This window comes from Ictidomys tridecemlineatus, chromosome 7, assembly GCF_052094955.1.
Source record: "Ictidomys tridecemlineatus isolate mIctTri1 chromosome 7, mIctTri1.hap1, whole genome shotgun sequence".
Taxonomy (NCBI): domain Eukaryota; kingdom Metazoa; phylum Chordata; class Mammalia; order Rodentia; family Sciuridae; genus Ictidomys; species Ictidomys tridecemlineatus.
In genome coordinates, this window is record NC_135483.1 from 11,320,970 (window position 1) to 11,343,636 (window position 22,667).

At 39.4% G+C, this 22,667-nt stretch overlaps 1 protein-coding gene across 14 annotated transcripts in view; it reads left to right on the forward strand.

Moving 5' to 3' along the window:
* Cyrib (CYFIP related Rac1 interactor B) overlaps nucleotides 1-22,667 on the forward strand; it is a 118,906-nt gene that overhangs the window by 19,045 nt on the left and 77,194 nt on the right. For 6 of the 14 annotated variants that reach the window (XM_078016719.1, XM_021724199.3, XM_013356976.4 and 3 more), the window contains exon 1: nucleotides 7,786-7,926. The exons of 5 other annotated variants lie outside the window; for them this stretch is intronic. The gene's annotated coding sequence lies outside the window, so the exon portion shown is untranslated. Of the gene's footprint in view, nucleotides 1-7,678; nucleotides 7,927-22,667 lie in introns of those variants that run through there. 3 more of the 14 variants (XR_013423783.1, XM_078016715.1, XM_078016714.1) reach the window with 3 other exon arrangements.

Below are 22,667 nucleotides of genomic sequence, written 5' to 3' on the forward strand. Positions count from 1 at the left end.
CATGAAATAAATAACTTACTCTGACAGTGAGGACCGTTGCTTTCATCTCTTTGCAAACCTGGCTGAGCCTTCTGACTCAGCCCCTGTGATCTACAGCCTTCCAAGTTGAATATTGTTTTAGTCAGCTTTTTTGCCACTGTGACCAAAAGACCTGACAAGAACAATGTAGAGGAGGAAAAGTTTATTTTGGCTCATGGTTTCAGAGATGTCAGTCCATAGATAGCTCACTTTGTAGTTCTGTGCCCAAGGTAAGGCAGACCATCATGGTGGAAGGGCAGAGTGGAGGAGAGCAGCTCAGGACATTGTAGCAGAAAGCAGAGAGAAAGAGAGAGGAGAGAGAGCACTCTGCTTACCAGAGATAAAATATGAACCCCAAGGAGTGACACTGGCAAATTAAATTTTTTTATTGTATGCATGTATGAACATGTAACAAAAGATCCCACCATTATGTACAACTATAATGCACTAATAAAAAATGTGGGAAAATATAAACCCCCAAAGGCACACCCCCGTGACCTACCTCCTCCAGCCACACCCTGCCTGCCTATAATTACCACCCAGTTAATTCATATCTGTGGATTAATCCACTGATTAGGTTACAACTCTCATAATTTCATTTCATTTCACCTCTGAACGTTCTTGCATTGTCTTACCCGTGAGCTTTTGTGGGACACCACTATATAAACCATAAGAAATATTAAAATAGCAAATGTCAAGTCCCATCATAATCAGTAGTATGTTTATTTAAGAGTGTACCAAACATTTAAACTTTGTGAGTTTTTACATGTTAGTTTTAACTGTATGTAATTGTATGTAATTGCTGTTTTTCTTTTAATGCCTAATGACATTTCGAACATGGGAAGTTTCATATGTTCCTATTATTTCGTTAATTTAATAACTATTATTAAGTGACTACTGTGTCAGTCTTAGGGATGAGTACTGTAGCATTTTAAATGGAGCTTGGACACTGAGAGGTTTAGTTAATATTTACTGAAAGAAAGGAAGAAAGAGGGAGGGAAAGCAAGGAAGGTGGAGTGGTTGATGCGGAGCCAGCACCTGCTGGGACCAGGGCTCAGCTCCTGCCTCTGCCTGCTAGAACCTTTGCCACCTTCGTCAAGATACTTGTGCTGTTTCCCACTCACTTTTCTCGTCTGGAAACAAGGGGTAATGATATATCTGTCATAATGTTGTAAGGCTTAAATGTAAATGGGTGGAGATCATTTTGTACAGTGCCAGCTGAAATGTAGCAATTGATAGGGATATTGGTGGCAATAGTTCCATCTGTCATTATATTTCAACCAAATTCTTTCCTCCTAAGCAGATTTCTGTTGTGTATATAGAAGAATTTTTAGAATGGCATTGATGAATTGATGACCCTGACTATGATGAGGGGTTCTTTTTCTCTTAGGTAAAGCTTTCATCAACCTCTGATGGTGTCATCTGTAAGGTGGGTGGAGCAGCAGAGCTTAACCTCTGTTTGGCTTTGGGGTCACCGAAGGGTGAAGCTCAGAAATGAATGGCCCACTGGGACATTCTTCTTCTTTCTCTTCCTCTGGTGCCATCCCTGAATTTATGGCATCTTGTCCCCACCTTCAGGGGAACCCCCTCCTGGGCCTGTTACCCTTGCTGGGGGAGGGGATGTCATTGTCAGAGCTGAAGATGCCAAGTGGGCATTCTTTTGTGCTGCAGAACCTCCCAGTGGGCTGGAGGAGCTATTTGTGGAGAAGGGCAGCGTATCCTGAGTGTGCCCGCTTGGATTTTTTGGCAGCCAGTGAGTCTGTAAAAGGAGCCATGGGCTTTGAAGGCAAACTGCTTTCAACATCAGTAACCTTTGGACCAGCCCCTTCCTCCTGGGAAAAACCTTGCCTTGGGGTTGGGCTTGGGACAGGGAAGTGAAGGCGTGTGCAGAAGTCTCTTTTTCCAATTAAAATCTTGGCAAGGAAAAGACCTCATCATTCTTGTCCCCTGTATCAGCAGCAGATTTGAACTTTGAGGCATTGTCCTTGCTTTATCATACTTCAGCTTTTCCGGCTGCAAACAATTTTATTTTCCTCATTGACCGGGCTTCTGGTAACTCCAGGTGGTGAATGGGCTGCAGGGGTACAGTTCTGTGGAAGGCGACACTGAAGCAGTACAATCACAGAGGGAAACAGGAGAAGCTCCACAAGGGGAAGTGCTGGAATGAAACATTTTATCTTTATTGGGGTTGAAGAAACCTCCTCTTTAGCTTAACTCAGACTTGAGGGCATGTGTACCCAATGGGGCATTATGTAGCCTTTAAAAATTATGTACCTAAAGTACCTTTCCTAAGGAAAAGTGACCAAGATATTGTGAGATGGGACACAGAAGATTACTATTCAGACATGGGAGCCATTTTTATAAAAATATATGGTAGCTTTATATAGATACCTAAAAGACGTTTGGAAGGGTATCCACATGGTGTGGGTGGCTAGATCATGACTATTTATATTTTCTCCCTTTTGCTCATATTTCTTTTCAAATTTTGCTGCAGTCAACATGTATTACTCATACTGTCATGGTGAAAAATGGACCTGAGGCTGGGACACCCCATTTACTGACTCCCTGGGCACAGGACCTTCTTTTATCACTCAGCATATTTATGTGCCTTCCTAGGAGCTGAGCACATGGCAGGGACTATGGGGAGCGTGATAGCCCAGCTCTGCCTTCACAGAGCTGACATTTCCAAGAAAAAATTGGGGAAGGAAGGACAAGGTGCTGTGAAGGAGAAAACCAGCGTCATGGCAGGGAATGGGTGAAGGGAGGTGGGAGCACATCTGTGGGAAGGGGGATAGGGAGGAAAGTCCAAAGGCAGCTACCAGAAAGTGTGTTTGAAGTTCTGAGAAGGAACAGTCAGTGTGAGGTGGTGGGTTTTTGCCCCTTCTTGCCTATCTCTGGAAAGAACAACTTTATGGCTCCTTGGGGGTTGGTTAATGTTTTGGTAAATAACAGGAAGGTGTGGGGTTTAATTTGTTGGCTTTATTCTTGGGCTCTTTTTGAATAGCAGCTCTGATGTCATCTTTCAGTGAGGAATGAGCTTCTAGCTCTACCCAAGGGATTCCCAGGTCTCTCCTTCCCCTTCTTCTGCATTCATACAATATTCATTGGATCCTCAATCTTAACGCTACACCGAAGTCTTAACCTTGAGCCCCTGGCTGTGATGGAGATGTTTGTAAGGTGTCTCTTTATTCAAGGATTTCTTGTTCATTCATCTAGAAAAGGAAGGGAGAAGCAGTGATAGACCCCTCTAATGTTAGATCGAGGAGAAGATTGGATGCAGAGGTAACAAAAACTATTCTGTAGGTGCTGGCACATACTGAATGGTATATTTAGGTTGAGTGCTCTCTAAGGCTATTGGACAATACAAATCAAGAGCCATAAAAATGTTCAAATTCTTTGACCTAGTAATTTCAATTCTGGGAATTTATGCTAAGATTGTCTTTTTTTTTCTTTTTTTTTTAAGAGGAGAAATGAAACAGATGTTTATTATAGAAAATAACAGTCAAAAATGACTGTTTTGGGGTTTAGAAAGTATTTTCCAATACAGTATTTATAGGAGCTTTATAGCATTCATAGGAAGTAGGTAGATTCTTATGCCCACTGCACAGATAGGAAATTGATGTTTAGAGAGATCAAGTGAGTGGCCCTGGCTCACTGGCAGATTCGGGCTCTGAACCCCGAATGCATGTGTCGTTGCCTAGAAGGTTTGGTCAAAAAGTTGAGGTCCAGTGGCAAGAATCAAGAAAGCAGAATGAGAGAACAAAGACTGGAAATAATTATTTAACTTAGCCTATGCCTCTTTCAGTCTGCAGTATTTTGTAAATTTTATCTGGGTTAATACTTAAAATACATTGTGGGGAAAACCAGCTCTAGAAGGTTAGATAACTTGTATGAGTTGTAGAGCGGTTTTCAGATCCTGACCGGGTGAATCCAGAACTTAGAGGTGGCGTTGGTTTTGCCCTCTTGCCATGTGCTTCACAAGAACGTATTGTGGGATGAGTGAATAAATGGATAAATGAACAATGGACTGGAAAGGGTTTGAAGGGTTAGGATGTGAGAACCAGTTCAAAGCATAGTTAGACTTCAGGATCCCCACGGATGACAGGTTCCTTCTCAGAGCTCTACAGTTTCTACACACAAGACAGTTGCCCAAGCCTCTCCCAGGAGAGTTGCACCCTTATTGTCCCTTATGGCCACACTTTTCAAACACCCTTTTATGCCTAAAGCCTCTTTCCTGGCTCAGCTCATTTCTTGCAAAATGCCCAGAGCTGAGTGAATTTAGAGTAAGCCAGGCACATAGGGTGTGGACCTTTTGCAACTGAAGGAAACTGAGCCATTTCAACATGATGAGATATTCTGCAGCTATTAAAAAATAATAAATGCAACTGTGTAGAAATATACAAAAGTATTGGGAAATAGTTGCACATATCTGAAGATGCAGGCTAATGCAGTGTGCATAACTATGGATGAAGGTTCGAGGAGAACAGGATTGAAAATTGTGTAAAGATATTGGGATTGGATGGTGTCACCATGCATTTAGTCCGTTAAGCGAGGTAGCTTGGGATCATCCTCTGAGCTTCTGTTTCCTCTCACCCCAGATTTGACCAGTCATAGATTCCTGTAGATCCTCTATCAGTATCTTAATTCTGAGGCCTATTGTTCATCCCCACTACCAGTTTCCTAGACTAGGCTCTCTTTTCTTTCTGCAGAGCTGAGGATCGAACCCAGGGCCTCACATATTCTAGACAAGAGCACTACCACTGAGTTACATCTTCAGGCCATCCTTATCTGGACGCTTCTATAGCCTCACAGCTCCTGAACATTCTGTCTTACTGTAGTCCATGTTGGACACTGCGGTCCACGTGATCTTGTTAGAAAAATAAATCTGATTCTGTTTCTCCTTTGCTTAGAGGCTTCTATTTACTTGTTATTGCTTTGAGGAGTTAAGCTGAAATGCCTTCGCATAACAGATGAGGTCCTTTACAGCCTCATCCCCTCAGTCTTTCCCCTAGCATGTCAGACTCTGCTCCCTCTGCCTCTGTACCTTTTCTTTTTGTCACTTCCCCTTTCTCTAAAAGATTAAGCCTTCATAGCTGTCTCGAGGAGAGTTGGTTCTTCTGCCCTAAGTTACCATGAGTTATGCTGTGCTGTAATTGCGAGTTTACAGCCCTTCCTCTCATTTAACTCCAAGCCCCTCAAAGAACAGGACCACATGTCTCACTGTCTTCCACTCAGACCCTCAGTATGGTGCTTAGGACTTAGTAGAGGGGCAAAAACATGTGTTTTTGACAAACTATGGAGTTAACAGATTGGGTTCAGATCATGGGTCTATCACATACTGAGCTTTGGATTCCTCCTTTAAAAGACGGACATGAAAACAGTATTACATAGGATGACTATGAAAGACAAAGGAGGAAATGCAAGTCAAGGACTTAGAACAGAGCCTGGCACAGGGTGAGGACTCCAGAAATGCTAGCTAGCCCTGACAATTGCGGCACCACTGAGAGGCCAGTGCCTTCATGTGAACATCCTTTCTTGGTGTCATTCTGCTTGTTTTTGCAGTCTAAAACTTTAAAAGCTTCAGCCTCAGCTGAAATGTGATTACACTGATGAAAGATGATGAGGGATCATGGAAGAATAAATTCAGCACTTCTTGTAGGGTCTTGTTTTCTGAGCCAGCTTCCCTCCAAAGGATAATGGCAGAGTTTACTCATGTATTCTCTCACAGGCCAGGAATGGGGCTCCAGCTCATGAGGAGAGAGGTACCTCTGAGAGGGGTGCTCCAAACTCCACACAGGATTGTCCTCTTTACTGTTATCATGTATCAATGAGCTCCTTGTGCTGGTATCATGTCTGTGTTGCTCCCTGGAGATAAAATTAGGACTGATGGATGAATGTTGGTGGGTACCAGATTGCTGCTCAGTGTTTAAAAAAAGGTTCTTCACAAAGGAGGCTGTTAATTACAGTACCAAGCTCCCCACAATTGAGATATTCAAGCTAAATTGGAGGTCCAATATGGGATACCAGGGAAGAGTTCTGCTTTTAGTGGGAGGTTGGTTAGAAGGGGTGTGTGGTTTCTCAGAGCTCTTATCTAAGGGATCAGGCAGATGTATGAACTGTTCTTCTGGTTCAAATTAAGGACAGTGTGCACATATGGGGACTAATGGATGTAGATGTATCAGAAAAACAGACCAATGTTCTTGGATTGGATTGTGAGGACAGTTTCATCAGTATCAATATTGCACAAATACCAACTCTCCCAGTTTAGTCAAAATGGATGGAAATTATAAGAGGTACACTATGGAATCCCCAAGTCCTTAAGTGAGATAGTTAAGGTAAAGTTCTGAAGTCTGGGATTCTTGCTTAATGTGTGCTTTGAAAAAGCTACCTAGCCTCTCCATAGCTTCCTTAACCTGTCTTTATGTACTGTGGTGCATATTATATACTGTCTGGTCTTCATGTCACTCAAGAGGACAGGCGCTAGCTATAAGGTAAAGGCTATTCTTTAGTATTGGGGGCCAAAGAGTGATTCACTGGCCACATACAATAAGACCAGTAGTTCCTAGAAGGATACTATTTGACTAGAGAGGGCCTCATGATTAGGGCTTCAGAGATGGGCTTCCTGGGTCCATAAGGCTTCAGAAATCTATGCATATCTGTGTACATTCTTGCATTTTCCTGGGGAGGAAAGTCCATACTTTCATGGGGTTTTCATTTGGGCATTTGACCTTGTGTTCACAACCCTTTAGTTCCATGTTAGTGATCTGCCAGCAGATTTAAAATACTCGTGGGAGAGGTAAGCTTGCTTCTCCTTTACACTTTAATTTTAATGAAAACAAATCTGGGCTTTTACGGCAGGATTTGGATGAGTTAGTTAGATAAGATATTCTGTTTTTATGTTTCATTTCATCCAAGAGTGATGGGAAGAAGGGAAGTAATGAAATGGCTGTGCCCTCTGCTACATTCAAGTTCTTGGTGCACTGGACATTTCTGTGCAGTCCACTCCAGACAAGAGTTGGATTTATCTGAAAGTGCTGTGCGTGGCATGCCACGATCTCAAGTGGTGTCTGGTATCTTTTCTCAGACTGATCATTTAACACCTCCCAAGGGCGTCTGCTTGATACCATCGCTGGCGATAACGGTGCATCTCTTGGCTCTGGGGAGCCTGCCAAGCGCATCTACTCATAGGTACCTGGCCAGAGAAGGAAAGGCGTGCCAAGAGCCCAGCCATTCCAGGCGTGGGTGCTGGAATGTGGCAGCTCCGCTGGGTTCAGCACCGAGCCTGAGTGTGCGAGTCGCGAGCTCCAGTTCTTGTCCTTTCCGAGCTCGCTGACCTGAGGCAGGTCGCCGCCACTTCTGAACCTCAGTCTCCCACTGGCACAAGGAGACTCCAACCCACCTAGAAGCTCTCTGGGCGCGAAGGTGCTGCCCCTTTAAGGAGGGCGGGGGCGCGGAGGGATGGCCCGCCCCCTTGCTCTCCGCGCGGCGTCCGCGCGACCACCTGTCTCCGGCCCTGCCACGCCCCTTTCCGGAGGGGCGGAGGACTAGGGGGCGGAGAAGAAGGGCTGAGGATTTACCTTGAGGGGCGGGCGCCTGGCGCATGCGCACGGCCGGACAGGTCCGCGGCGCCTTCACTTCCTGGCATTCCCCCCTCCCCCTTCTCGCCGTTACCCTGTACATCCGGGTCACTTGCCCTCCCCGCTCGGAGCCGCCGCTGCCGCCGCCGCCGCCGCCGCCGCCTAGTTCGTCGCGGCGCCGCCACAGGGGCAGGTGCGGAGGGGCTCCCGGTCCGGCCGCCGCCGCTCCCCGCTCCGGGCCCGGGGCTCCCCCTAGCGCCGTTGAGGAGCCGCCGCCGCGGCTCGAGGAGGGCGGAGGAGCGGGGCTGAGAGCCTGGAGGCTCGAGGGAGGGTGAGTGAGTGGTTTTTACCATTTTCTCCTCTTCCTCACACCCTGGCTCTCCTGCCCAGCGACCCGGGTTGGGCGGAGAGACGGTGCGGCGGGGCCCGCGCGGGGCTGCTCGTGCCCCGGTCGGTGGGCCCTCCGGGGCGCCCGCCCCCGGCCCCGGCCTGCCCGGCGCTCATTCATTCGGAGCCTCTTTTCTTCTGCCTGGTGCTTGCACTTGCACCTCCTCGCGCGTGCTCGCCGCCCCCGAGTCCTGCCGCCGCCCGTGACCTCTGGCTCCCGGCGGCTCCGCGCGCGCCGACCTCGCCCCCGCCGCGGTTCCCCGCTCCCGGGCTCCGCGCAGTGCCGGCGCCCGGCTTCACACCCGGTGCCGGGGACTCCGCCGCGCAGCCCAGCCCAGCCCTCCGGCCACTGGCGGGGAAGTTGTTTTTACTGCCCCCAACACTCGGTGTTCCACCTGGGCGGCCAGACCTGTGCACGTGTTGACCTTTTAATTCCCAGCGTTTAAAGTCCAGACGCTCAGTCCTAGGGTGTGGTGTTAGTGTGTTTCCAAGTCTCTGAATTTCTACTGTAATTACTCAAATCTGAGACTGTCAAACTCTCGTGGAAGTGGCAGTTGCGCTGTGTGTGTGTGTGTGTGTGTGTGTGTGTGTGTGTGTGTGTGTGTGTTGGGGGGGTGTTTCTAACTTCATGGCTATTCTGGGCCATACCGAATACCTTTTCTCTTGCTTCCTCCTCTAGAAGAGCATTTGATGAATTGATTTTTCTGAGTATAAAATTCGGTTTATTATTATTATTGTTATTATTATTTTATTTTTTTCCTACTGGTTCCATGACCGACTTGCAAAGTGTTACCTGTTAGTATTGTTTTGTCTCATCATCAGCATTTATTGAGTTCCTCCTATATGCAGAAGAATTTGGACCAATACTTCTTAACCACAAAGTGCCATTCTGGATAAGGCCAAGGCTTTTGAAATTTGTTTACATTCCCCCCTTCCTGGACTTTTTTTTAGCTTGGCATCTTTTAACTCTTTAAATACTGTGTCAGAAATGTTTATCAGTACATTTTGTTTTCTTTTTAGTCTTGCAGTTTGGCATGCTGACATTGCATACAAGTGTTCTGTGTAGCTGAAGGAATTTCATTCACACGGGTGTTTGGTGCCTTATTATTGCAAATCATTTTAGGCTAATGTACCTCAAGAGAAACACACTGATCCTTTTAATTCTTTAATTAAGTTTAATAATAGAAATAGAAGCTTTGTGTCTAGAATGACTTGATAATTGATACCTGTTTGATAGCCCATTTGTAAAGTGTTGTAGTTAACTGAAACTGCCTAAACAGTGTTCATAAAATGAAATGACAGCACCCCTCAGTTTTGTTGTCCATAATAATAAATGCCAAGGGAGACTTTTAATAATAAAAGTCACCTACCTATATATCAGTATGAGAATGCTATTGCTATCAGTATTAATAGCAGCATTTTCTAACAGGCCTCTTTTTCTTGGAAGTTAGTTTTTAAAAGGGCATTGTTTGTTTGCATTTAGGTTTTGGATAGCTGCTTTAAATGGAAGATTTCTTAACTCAGGATTGCATTCTTTGTGACCAGCACAATGGTGCATACCTGTAATCCCAGCTGCTTAGGAAGCTAGTTGGAGGCAGGCCTGGGCAATTTGGTGGGTGGATTGTGCCTTAGTTGGTAGAGTGCTTGCCTAGCATATGTGAAGCCTGGAGTTCAACCCCTAAGATTACTTTCTTAGGTGTTACTTACTTTCTTGATTTGTTAGGTAATTTTTAAATAAAATTTAAACTTTTCAATAGGTATAGTTGCCTCCAAGGAAACTCTTGCTTTGTAAAATGTTGTTAGATATATAGTATAGATTCTAGATTCTCTGTAATTGGGTAGAGACTAGATTTTTCTTTCCTAAGAAAATGATTGGTTGATCAAAGGGAGATGTGACTAGTGAGTTGATTCTTGTTGTGAAAGCAAAAATAGGATTTCAACTGTTGAGTAAAGCTAAGTGAGGGCAGTTTATTTTTGATAAATTATAGCTGATAATTTCTCTGGACTTTCCAAAAATAAATGGGCTTAAAATGCTACATATTATGGTACCACTCTTGAGATTATTTGATATTTGACATCGTCATTTATCTTTACCTAGTAAATAGTAATTGGTGGAGTGATATAGAGAGATGCTCATTTTATTCCTATTCTCCTTGGGGGAAAATACTGGTTTACCACTGATCAGGTTACCTGCCTCTTATTAAGTATTGGTGCATTCAACCATAAAAGCTTATAATTTTCACTGTTTAAGGAAAACAAGACTATAATATTTGAAGATATTTAATTATGTTGTTGATGGCATGCCTCCTATTTTTGGTTTCTCCTTTTCTGTTCCTATTTTCAGACTTTAGGACAGTTTCTGTCTGGTGTATAGTGAATACTCTTATTGAACTGTTGAGTGAATGGCAAGGTCCAAGAGTCTTGGACTAGAACAACATTTTGTAATTATGTGGCAAAAGTTAGAAAGATGTTGATTGCTTTGAACTTCAGTTTTCTTAAGTATTTTGCATATTTTGAAAATTGCCTGTAATGGGCTATTATTTTAAATTATTTTGTGAGTTTTAGGGGAGAAAGTACAATAGACACACCATTTGGTGTTACAATTTAGTTCATAGAATGGATTTGTTTACTTAGAAAGGGTATTCAGTACATGCATCTTGTCAGCATTCGTGAACAGTAGTCAATTCAGAGAATTTTTTGTGAATTTAAAGTTTCTAAAAGTCAGCATAAAAGTTCTTGGATGTGTGAGTTCATCCTGTATTTTGATCAGTTCACTGAATTAGGTTTATTTTTCAAAGAATTTTTTTCATGTAGCAGAAATGGAAGGTATAATTAAAAAATACAATGGTAATTTACTGTTTCAGTGGTGGTTCTGATGATAATGTTAATAATAATTAACACTTGTATGTTGTCCACTACTAGCCAGACAGTGTTCTAAGACATGGTTTAATCTTTACAACAACCTTGTTAAATAGGCATTAGTATTCCTGTCAGACATCTGAGAAAACAAGTAACAGCTAATAAGTGATAGGGCTGTGTCCTGACTCTTAATTATTGTGATGAAATATTGAACACTTACCTATACCCCAGATTGTTTATATATAGTGGGTAGGTTTCACGATATCCTTGCAAGATATAAGTTAATTTCTATTTATTTTCCAGTTAACTCTGGGAAAGTGCATGTTAGAGAGCTTAGGTAATTTTTCCAAGTATACTTGGAAAAATGGAATGTAGAAGGTTGGTATTTGAACCCAGGCCTGTATGGCTGATAATCTTTATGAAAGTTTCATTTTGACATACTAATTTTAAGCTGTATATTTTATATTATTTGGAGGGTATAATTAAATCAGCAAATCTTAAAACTTTCAGCTACCACATAGGAGAAATAATGTCCCCTTGTTCTGTACTGTTCCTTTGAACATATACAGGATTATTATTTATTTCCTACTCACTAGCCATAGCTTCACTCCTTTTCCAGTCATGCAAATAAATGGAATGTAAATGAGTGATATTTGTGAAACTTTCAAAACAGGGAAATCATTCTTAGAATTTTGATTCTGTAATTATATACATTGTTGACATGCGTTCAGGTAATCTAGATTATACTGAACACCAGTTTAGGTCAAATATTTTTAGAAAATATTTATTAAAGAAAAAAATTATGACATTTCCCAGATTCTGTTATTCGGGGGTTATTTGTGCCATTTCTCTATTCTCAGGGTAATAGAGAATTGAATGCACTAAAGTTTAAATTAAAACTGAGATTTACTAGGTCTCGAAAGAGACTTTTCTGTGTGTGTGTGTGTGTGTGTGTGTGTGTTTTTCAACCCAGGGCCGTGTACAAGTTAGGAATATATTCTACCACTGGGCTACACCCTTGGAAGATTTATGTGGTTTGTTGACTTATACTTTTAGAGATTCTTCTCATTGTAAAATTTTATTACCATATATATGGGCAAAAATATTGCATTTAATTGATAACATGAAGATCCTCAGATTATAAAGTGGGAATAACACTCTCTTTCATGTCTTAACATTGTTGTGGAATTTTTGTGTTTATTTCTATGTAACAAAATAGGGAAGGCAGGAAGACATAATTTCCTTGATACCTGGCACAATATTTGGTATATGGATTTTTATTAATTGCTCAAATAGTTATTGAGCAACATATTATAATGAATAAAACATTCATGGTCCTTCCTTATGGTAGAAGATAGAGAAAAGTAGACACTGCAATTGCACCGAGAATATGTTACCAGAATACCCACTCTTAAGGAATCAAGATAAACCCTCTTCCACTTTGTATTAAATGCCACCTAAACTAAGACTTGTATAGTAGACTGACCAATCCAGCAAAAGGGAGAATGAGGGGCTGGATTTGTAGCTCAGTGGTAGAGAGGTTTCCTAATATGGGTGAGGCACTGGGTTTGATTCTCACAAATAAAATAAAGTTATTGTGTCCATCATCAACAACACACACACACACACACACACACACACACACACACACACACTCTCTCTCTCTCTCTCTCTCTCTCTCTCTCTCTCTATATATATATATATATATATATATATGTATATATGAGAGAATGGCAGTATGAAGACCGAAAACCTTAAGATGAGAGGTCATGTTAGAAATTGATACTGGCTGTGTTTGACTGTAATGTGGAATGTAAAGTAGGAATAGGAAACATGAAATTAAAGAAGTAAACCTTAGGACTGTATGCAAGAGTCATGTTAACAAATTCAGTTCATTTTGGACTGAAGGCAGTGGAGAAATCATTCTAGGGTTTAACAGCAGAGAGTAAAATACTATTTTTGAAAGATTTTTCTGCTTTTAGGGAATTAGGGTGAAATAAGATTGGATACAGAAAGAAAATTAAGAGGCAGTTTTCAGAGTTTAGGAAAGAATTGATAGTGATTTATACTTTTGATAAAAAGGGAATGGTGTTAAATTGATAAGATTTGATGATTTAATGGGTGTGGGTAGTTTCACCCGAAGAGCTGGGAGCACTTTTTTATGTAAAGTTGATGCTGCTGTGTGGGTGGAGGCTAAAATAGACGTTTTCAAATAAGTGTTTTCCCTTAACTTACTACATTGTTAGTCATTGATTATAAGCTGATCCACCCCAAAATAGGAATATCAGGCTGGAGACTCATGAGACCTCCATGAGTCATGTATTCAGTTTCCACAGAGCTCAGATGCAAGCTAATAACTACTTTTCAAAAGTACCTGATACCTGTTCAGGGAGGCAGAGTCTAAAAGTCTAAGGATCACCTCCAGGTGGAGACTCCCTCCATTTGCTATATGCTTCAGTCAGTAAAATCCTGAGTCACTGAGACAGGTAGCTTAAAATGGTCATTAGGGTTGTGGGGCTCGAAATTAACACTTTTTTACATATGACCCATCCTGATTGGAAGAACCTTTCTGGCATTATAGACAGGAAGGTATAAGTATATAACATATCCATCAGTTCCTGCTACAAATTAAGATATAGAGATAATGACAGTACTTTAGACTGACCCAAAGAGCCCCACCCATATATCACTTTTGCTTCCTAAACCATTGGAAACCCTACCCAAATCCTACTAATTGAATCTGAATGTCTTCTCTCCCCTAAGATCAGGTAGACTACTGACCTGGATGCCTTATCCAAGAGAGCTGTAACATTTTGAGTCCTTCTCTAAAGTTTCCTGGGCAACCTCAGATGGTTGTGGCTGGCTTTCAGTCAGTCCCTCCTATCCCTAATCATATTTCTTCTTAAAGAGTTTGAGTGTCTGGAAGCAGAAAGAAATCAGAATATGGAGAGAAATCAGCTCTGCCGTAATCAAGGCGTTGCATTCACTTTCAGTCATTCCCACTCAATTCAACCAAAGAAATTTCTAATGCCTTTGGTCACTAGAAGATATATAATTGGCAGTAAGGATAATATTACTTCTACCTTTTATTTTGCTCGAGGCATTTCTTAACTTCGTCGTCCAGTTACTTTTTACCTGGTCCATGAGGCTAGTTTCATTGTGGATTCATCCTTTACTCCTCAAGTCCAAAAGAGAATGAACAGCCAAGCCACCATTTGGGTTGCCAGTTTCAATTTTACTTCTCTTACTGCTCAGTTTCTAAACATTATTACTTCAGATTCTGTAAATGAACAGGTAGATTTATTTATTTATTCCATTCATTTGGGTCAACGTATACGAGAATTGAGAGACTTGGAAATGTAAACTAATCTAGCTCTGGTGGAGCGACTTTTAAATTGCTAGTGGGTAAAAGTAGGTGCCTGGGTATGTACACATAAATAATAACAGATCCCACTGTTGTGTTTTATAATGCTCCAAGAAAAGGGGGGGAAAAATGTGCCTGAGAATCAAGAACTGAAGCATTTTGGAAATAGTCTTCATGATAATCAAGATTTCCTATATTAAAATGTGAATGTAGTTAAATTAAAGCTTTTCCTTTTATTTATAGAACAGTTTGTTGAAGTAGTATTCAAAATACGTAGTCTGGGGTTGGCAGACCTTTGAAATGGGTGTGCCAAAGTTCACTGTGGTATGTGTGATGGTGACAACTGGCCAGTATTCTTTGGCATGTGGTGCTGATCCTTCCTAGTATTCTATTAACATGTATAATGTTTGTCTTTTAAGAACTTTATTTTAGCTGATCAATGTTCTTTTAAATCCACTTTTAAAAATAGTGCATGTTGTTTTGTTTTCATAGATTTTTAGTGAAATTAAATTTCTTAAAACCATTTTCAGTTTGCCTTGTTTAGATAGGGAGATAACCTGTGCATTTAGATAATTTATTTTTATTTTTTATTTTTTTTGCTACTGGTGATTGAATCCAGAGCCTCACACATACTAGGCAAGTGCCCTGCCTCTGAGCTATATCCCCAGTCCTATTTAAATAATTGTTTTTAAAAAAGAAACCCTAAGCACTTCAACATTCTTCCCAATTGAGGATGTTTTCATGAAATCCTATTACTGTCTCCTGCTCTCAGATCTCTTCTTAGATCTTTGGGTCCTATAAGAAAGAGACAAGCAAATAGGTTTGTATAATTGATTTCCAGTATTGCAGGAAACTATCCTGAGTCATGAAGAAGAATTAAGCAAATTCCCTAAGACAATTTATTTCATAAGTCTTTCCCCTATCAACATTCCTTTGCTCATCAAGTCTTGTAGCTAATCTTTATATATGTCCTTTATCCTAATCCTCTTTAAAATGGGAACTATATGTAGATCACTTTTTTTTTAAATTTATGTTTTAGTTGTAGGTGGACACAATATCTTTTTTTCCATTTTTATGTGGTGCTGAGGATGGAACCCAGGGCCTCATGGGTGCTAGGCAAGTGTTCTACCATTGAGCCACAACCCCAGCCCCTGCATGTCACTTTTTAATGAGTAAATCGAAAATACTGGACTGCTAGGAAGGATTCACTCACTATTTGCCACTAACCTCTTAAGATGTGACCCTTCTGGATTTCTATCCAGAGAAGGTTCTGAAATATGTTTGGGTAGTTCTCTATTTTTAGTCTCTAGTATAGGCGTGTACAAAGGTGTAGTACACATCTGAGTGTATTTTTGTTTCTGTATAGTTAAATTCATATTAAGATTATGTGTAGCTGGAGGATATAATGTAAAAGAAACAGGTGATTGTTTTAGTCTTTCTTAGTAAAGATCTGATGCTAGTAAATTAGGTAAAAAAGATGTACTTAAAATTTTTTTGCTAAAATGTAGAAAGTAAAATCGTGTAGTTTTGATAGTAGAGATAAATGGTATGTGTATGATTTTGGTATGCCATTTAAGTGGACATTTTCATTTAAAATAGTTATATCATTGATTTTTGGCTTTGGCTTCTAGGAAAAACTCAGTACTTCCTTCAATAAACATAGTTACAAACCAACTTTAAAATTGTCTTTTAAAAAAGTTTTATTGAGGTATACTTTATATTTGTGCTGTTCATCTTATTGTGTTTTAAGAGTTGGCTCTAAGCTCTTTATCAGATATATTGTTTGCAGATATTTTTCTCTTTCTGTGACCTATCTTTTTGTTATCTATCTATTTATTTTGCTAGGCTGAGGATTGAACTCAGGGTCTCAAGCTTGCTAGGCAGGCATTCTCTCTCTGAGCTATAACCCTAGCCCTTTTTATCTTAATGATGTTTTTTGAGGTATGAGGGTTTGAATTTTGGTGGACTCCAGTCTATTTATTTTTAAGAATGGTGCTTTCAGTGTCATATCTAAGAAATCTTTGCCTAACCAGAGGTTACTCCTGTGCTTTCTTCTAAAAGTTTTGTTTTTAGTTCTTATATTTAGGGCTATGATCCAGTTTTTAGTTAGCTTTATAGTATTGAGGTAAGTTCCTAAGTCCAACCTTTTACGTTGGATATCCAATTGTATCAGCACCATTTGTTGAAAAGACTGTCCTTTGTTGAATTGCCTTAACATCCCTGTTGACAGTCATTTGATTACAGATGAATGGGTTTATTTATGGACTTTACTGTTTGTTTCGTCTGTGTCTTTCCTTTTCCTACTATGACATGGCTTAATGATTGTAACTTTTGGTGGCAGGGGTAACAAGGGATTGAACCCAGGGATGCTTAACTGCTGAGATACATCTCTGTCCCTTTTCATTTTTTATTTTGAGATGCAGGTCTCATTAAGTTGCTTAGGGCCTCACTAAGTTACTCAGGTTGGCTTTGAACTTGTGATCCTCCTGCTTCAGCCTCCCAAGTTATAGGAATTACAGGAGTGTGCCACCACACCAGACTTGATGATTGTAACTTTTCAATCATATTTTAGTAATCAAAGTAATTTCTTGTAAAAGTATACACTCATTCAAATAAAATAGAAATAGGAAAGCAAAAATCACTGTCTAGGTAGTCACTTGATGACCATCTTTCTAGGCATCTTTACTCATGTATTCATATTATGTGAAAACACACACACACACACACACACTCTCTCTCTCTCTCTCTCTCTCTCTCTCTTCACATTTGAACATAAAGACGCATCAGTATTTGCCCACATTCATTGTTCTTGTGTACTTTTTCAGTGAATACACTTATTGTCAGCTCTAAGAGAGAACTGATTATTTTTCTTTCTTTAGGCACTTTTGTAATTCTCTGCATTTTACTGACATAAACTTCTGAGACAAGCCTCTTTGGACTAAGAACTATGAATGCCTTTTTCTTGGTAGCATGTTTAAATGGAATTTACTTCTCATTTCATCTTTGGAAAGAAGACTTTAAAACATTTTAAAATGTATGCTCTATTAATGAATAGCAAGTCATGTGAAACTTAACAAAATCCCCAAGTCCAGTTTTAAACATTCAAAGTTTTCATAAATCTGCCCTAGAGTATTTAGATTAACTTTTTGGCAGTTGGTGACTGTGATAGTGAAGCTAGAAAATGTGTATGTGTGGTGATACTGAATGTTATTTGCAATACTGAGAACTAATCCCTGCTGCAAGCTTAGTTTTACCCTGCTAATAAAGGAACAACAACCTTTGCTTTTTTGCACTTTGTGAATTAATCCTGTAACCCTTGATGAACCTGAGATCCTTTCAGCAGCCATAGTGCGACGGGGGCTGAACTCTGACTGGATTGCTCATCAACCAGTGTAGGTCAAATCCTGTTATCAGAAACTTCCCTGACATTCACATTTTTCTTGTAGTAGGATTTTATATAATGAATATGTGGTTTAAAATCACATTTAGAGATGTAATAGCTGTAAGAGACTGTGTAGGTTATGCTTAATGTTAAAAAAGATGGAAGTTTAACCTCTGGCAGTGGGAAATGGTTAAAGGTTGGAGGTTTAGGGAGTGACAAAATGAGACAGATTTTGAGACAAGTTTTAGAAAGACCACCCGCACCTTGATTTGGTAGAAATAGGGTGTTTGAAAAAGGTATACTTAAATTATGTGGGAAACTGGATTACTCAATGGAATCATAAATGAAAAATTTTTGTGCCAGGTTTAAAAAAGTTGAAATAAGAAATTTTTCAGATGACAGATTTATAAAAGTGAAGTATTAACAGTGGCTAACTCTGGTTAGATTATGGATTTTTATTTTCCTGCTTTTTATGGAAAATTCAGAAATACAAAACGTATAAGAAAATGTAAAAATGGAACTCTTATTCTGGGTTTGGTAAGTCAACAAATGCACATTTCTGAAATGAATTGCAAGACACCATACAGGCCTTGTAAAAACCAGAAACTAGATCTTGTGACTTTTTTTTTTTTTTAAGAGAGAGAGAGAGAGAGAATTTTAATATTTATTTTTTAGTTTTCAGCGGACACAACATCTTTATTTGTATGTGCTGCTGAGGATCGAACCCAGGCCGCACGCATGCCAGGCGAGCAAGCTACCGGTTGAGCCACATCCCCAGCCCTGACTTTTTTTTTTTAATATTTATTTTTTAGTTGTAGTTGGACACAACACCTTTATTTCACTTGTTTTTATATTTGTATGTGCTGCTGAGGATCGAACCCAGGGTCTCGCATGCGCTAGGCAAGCGCTCTACCCCTGATCCACAACCCCAGCCTGATCTTGTAACCTTTAATATAAACCTACACATCTATTAATATAAAAGCATTAAAAAGTTGGAATTTTGAAAAGTTTTTGACCTGAGTTCTTGAAGATTGGCTATGTTTGGACCCAGTTGTGGTATTCTAGCAGTCCCTCCTTCTTTACCCACCTCTGTGGGAGGGACAGGGAATGAAGAGTGTTCCTCTTTAGTAAAAATAGAAGGGGGTTGATGGTGACAGTATGGGGAACGTAATATGGAAATCCTGCAGTTTAAGGAACACAGTAGATTTTTGTCTAACTCATGTCTGAAAATTTTAAAGGATAAAAGAAAATAAAAATTGTGAGTTTAGAAATAGATCACTTTATGTCATCAAAAAATACTTTTGTAGCATGGCAAAGTGAGCTTCCTGTGTGGGTGACTGCCATTTCTCCCCCAATTTGGGGAGGACAAGGAGTCTTGTGTTTCCAGTGGACCAGATGAGGACCATTTGTGAGAAAAAGCTTTTAAGAATGGGATGGAAGTGGGGATAGGGTGGTAATGAGGATGGATGCTAGCTAGATTCCCAGAGATGCCTTGTTTTGCATGGGAATTGAATGAGATTCCTAGGACTGGGATAAATGAGAACTTCTAAGTAATCACTGGAAAGATTCCTTGATGGAATCAACTATGAATATTTATTTATTTATTTATTCAGTCTTGAGAGTGCCTATGGCCTCCAGTGACACTTGATTGCCCCACCAGAAGTAGCAGAGTGGAAGGGGATGGGTGAAGGTACAGTCCTCTTGAATTGTGGACTGGCTTGGCGAAGGTAGAGCTGTGACCTTGAATGGAATTTTTGATGATATATTAGTGATCTGTCAGTTTCTAAACCCTTGTTATTTTTCCTTGAAAGTGTCCAAAATCATGGGGATTGCCTAAATAAAAGTTCAGGGACAATAACTTGCCACAGAGTAACTTTAAGGGACAGTGGTGGACAAAAAGTGGTTTTTTTTTTTTTTAAACATACCACAGGCTCTGCTCGTTCATTGTAATGTTTAAATTATTTTTCTAATAGTAAACATATTTTCTTTTTAGCTTTTGCAATATCTTGATTTTTTTAAAGTTATGCATGACAGAAGAATCTATTTTGATATATAAGCATGGAATATATTTTATTCTAGCTAGGATCCAGTCTTAGCAACATACACAATGTTGAGATTCACTGTGCTGTATTCATAAATGTACATGAGAAAGTTATGTCAGATTCATTCCATTGTCTTTCCCATTTCTATCCTTTCTCCCTTTCCTTCATTCCTCTTTGTCTAATCTACTGAACTTCTGCCTGGTCCCCTCTTCCCCAGTAGGTTAACATCAGAGAGAACATTAAGCCTTTGGTTTGGGGGATTGGCTTATTTTCACTTAGCACAATAGTCTCCAGATCTGTCCATTTACCAGTGAATATCATAAAGTCATTTTTATTTATGGCTGAGTAGTATTCTATTATGTATATATCACATTTTTTGATCCATTCATCTGTTAATGGGCATTTAGGTTCCATAGCTTAGCTATTCTGAATTGTGCTGCTGTAAACATGGATGTGGCTGTGTCGCTGTAGTATGCTGATTTTAACCCCTTTGGCTATATATTGAGGAGTTGAATAAATGGGTCAATTGGTAATTCCATTTCTGGTGTTTTGAGGAACCTTCATATTGCTTTGGAGAGTGGTTGCATTAATTTGCAGTCCTTCCAACAATGCACAAGGGTACCCTTTTCCCCACATCCTTGCTAGGATTTATTGTTAACTTATATTCTTGATAATCGCCATTCTAGTTGGAGTGAGGTAAAATCTCAGTTTAAATATATTTAAAATATATTTAAATATTAAAATATATTTAAATATATTTTTAAAAAACATATTTTTTTAGTTGTACATGGACACAACATTTTCATTTTATTTAATTTATTTTTATGTGGTGCTGAGGATCAAACCCAGTGCCTCCTGAGGGGCACCCAGTGCCCAGCCCCTCAATATAGTTTTAATTTTGCATTTCTTTAATTGCTAGAGACATTGAACATTTTTTCTATATTTGTTGATCATTCGTATTTCTTTTTTTGAGCAGTGTCTGTTTAGTTCCTTTGCCCATTTATTGATTGAGTTCTTTGTTTTTTTGATGTTAAGCTTTTTGAGTTCTTTGCATATCCTGGAAATTAATGCCTTCTAATAAGAAAAATATTAATGAAAATGAATTTTCCTAAGATGAATGTGCTGATTGAGGCATTTTGTTGTTGATAAAAATGGCATTGATTTTTGAACAGATTGTTCTGGAGTTATAGCAGCCTCTTATTAGCACTGATATGGTAAAAGTAAACTAAACTTTGAGAATTCATTTCCAAATTTGCTTTTTAAAAAGGATACCATCACAACACACACACACACACACACAAAAAGATGGTCTATAGCAAAATGTGTATGCATAGTAGACATTCACATTAGTACCTTCTAAAAACAAATGTTTCCTCTAGTTGTATTTTTATTCAACTTACCATATTTTGCTTTCTTGAAATGTATTTATTAAAAATACTAAATAGAGTTATAAGATTTGATATGAATATGGGACATCCTATCAAGGGTGGAAGACATGTTGGTTTTCAGTGTTGACATAAAGTCTACTTTTGATTTGAAATATGGAAGATTTTTCAGAAAGAATGAAAAGTAGTTTTACTGATGTGCATGAGGAAGCATATGAATTAGGAAATTAAAGGAAAGGTGAGCCCAGATGGAGAATCTTTCATTATTGTTCTTAGAGTAATTTGAAATTGATGAAACAAGGAAGCATTTTAATCTTTTTTTTCCCAGTTGTAGATGGATGGAATATCTTTATTTTATTTATTTATATTCATGTGTTGCTGAGGATCGAACCCAGTGCCTCACACATGATAGGCATGTACCACTGAGCTACATTCCCAGACCCAAAAGGAAGCATTTTATGCAGAGAGAACACTGTAAAAAAACACTATCATTCTTACATTCTTAAAATGTGCTTCCTTGTTCTTGTACTGGAAAGTTGTTTTAGTTTTTTTTAAAATTATTTATTTATTTTAATTAAGTATATATGACAGAATGCATTTTGATTTATTGTACATAATTGCAGTACAGCTTTTCATTTCTCTGATTATACATGATATAGCTGGAGCATCTCACTTATTTGCAGTCATACATGTACTTAGGATAATGATGTCCATCTCATTCCATCATCTTTCCTGCTCTCATGTCCGTGTTTTAGTTCTTTATTTTTCCATACTTAAAACGTGACCATGGTGTGTTATTTTTTTCTTGGATATTATATTTATTTAATAATCAAACTTTATACTTTGAAACTTCAAGTTTTTTTTTTTTGATAGTCTTAAGTACTTCTTAGAAGTCTCAAAAACTGATTTACACCATCTTTAATATCAGGTATCTTTACTTCTGGGTTACATTTGCAACATAGTTAAACTTTGCTTAATTGTAGAAAGGACTTTAAATAGAAAGGAAATTACAATTAACTTTCTGATACAAAGTGTGTGTGTGTGTGTGTTTTGCTGGGAATCAAACCCTAGGGCCTTGGAGAATATTCTTTATAATTCATTAAAGAGTCCTTGGTGCAAGTAACAGAAACTGGGTGATTTGGGTGAAATAGGAATTTATGGGATGATTGTAGATAGTTTGCAGGATTGGTGGAGCAACTAGGAATCAAGGTGCACACAATGAGTACTAACCAAAGGAGGATGAGCAGCAAGAAAGTACAGATCAGGTTTATGTTGCTGTCATGTCTGTTCAGAGCAGGGTCTGTTGCTGTCATTGTGAATCATTTTCCAGGTATCCCTGCTCTTTGGACTGCTCTGTCAGGATACAAAGATTAGGTGTGTCAGGTAATGTTTGTGGTTTGACTTTTCTGAACTCTCTATTTCTGTATCCATCACCTTCTCAACATATTCCATTTGATGGCTCATAGTTCTTTCAAATTTAACATGCAGCTGAGCTCCTGTTCCTTTTTTAATCCTCATACCTGCTCCTTCCCATAAAAGCAAGTTGTTTTGTAGGTTATTTCATAATCTGGGCTTGGTTTATAAATGATTCTTCAAAAATAAGGCAGATTATATATACTTGGCGAGATTACCACACAAGTTAATGTTGACTGT